This window comes from Anopheles maculipalpis (genome assembly GCF_943734695.1).
Source record: "Anopheles maculipalpis chromosome X unlocalized genomic scaffold, idAnoMacuDA_375_x X_unloc_16, whole genome shotgun sequence".
Taxonomy (NCBI): Eukaryota; Metazoa; Arthropoda; class Insecta; order Diptera; family Culicidae; genus Anopheles; species Anopheles maculipalpis.
The window spans coordinates 70001-71218 of record NW_026060476.1 but is presented as its reverse complement, the minus strand read 5'-3'; positions in this window follow the sequence as shown (position 1 = coordinate 71218).

Below are 1218 nucleotides of genomic sequence, written 5' to 3'. Positions count from 1 at the left end.
TAAGACTCTTCACACACAGGTGCGCCTCATAACCTGGTTCAATGTATAAGACATTGTTTCGGGGATTTATTGAGAAGAAATTTTTTTTCTCTAACTTTGAGTAAAACTGTCTCAGAATACATATTTAACCACGAAAAGTGAACACCGACAGTAAATAGCAAAAGTCACCCGACCATCAAAGTTGTATGGCGGTGTGGGAGAAGAAAATCCAAGGTCGTCTAATGTAGGGACGTAAGACACGAAATCAAAATTTTGGCATAAAATCTAAAATAATCATCAGACAGTGGTCATCCAAGGCATATAAGAGTCGTCTAACGATGCTGAATGCAATAAGCAATAGCGACTTTTTAAAGATTTTTTTGGATTTTTGTCAAAATGTACCCTTCACAACTTGGTACAAGTCATAGGACAAGGGTACCGGTATGACCGACGGAAGATTTTTGGACAAAAAATTTTTTTGCTCTAAACTTTGAGTAAAACGGTCTCAGGATGCATTATTAATCATGAAAAGTGATCTCCGACAGTAAATAGCGAAAGTTACCCGACCATCAAAGTTGCATGGCGGTGCAGGAGACGAAAATCCGAAGGTCGTCTAATGTAGGGACGTAAGACACGAAATCAAAAATTTTGGCATAAAAGCTAAAATAATCATCAGACAGTGGTCATCCAAGGCATATAAGAGTCGTCTACGATGCTGAATGCAATAAGCAATAGCGACCTTTTTTAATGATTTTTTTGGATTTTTGTCAAAATGTACCCTTCACAACTTGGTACAAGTCATAGGACATGGGTACCGGTATGACCGACGGAAGATTTTTGGACAAAAAATTTTTTTGCTCTAACTTTGAGTAAAACGGTCTCAGGGATGCATTATTAATCATGAAAGTGATCTCGACAGTAAATAGCGAAAGTTACCCGACCATCAAAGTTGCGATGGCGGTGCAGGAGACGAAAATCCAAGTCGTCTAATGTAGGGACGTAAGACACGAAAATCAAAATTTTGGCATAAAAGCTAAAATTAGATCATCAGACAGTGGTCATCCAAGGCATATAAGAGGTCGTCTAACGATGCTGAATGCAATAAGCAATAGCGACTTTTTAAAGATTTTTTTGGATTTTTGTCAAAATGTACCCTTCACAACTTGGTACAAGTTATAGGACATGGTATCGGTATGACCGACGAAGATTTTTTAGACAAAAATTTTTTTGACTCTAACT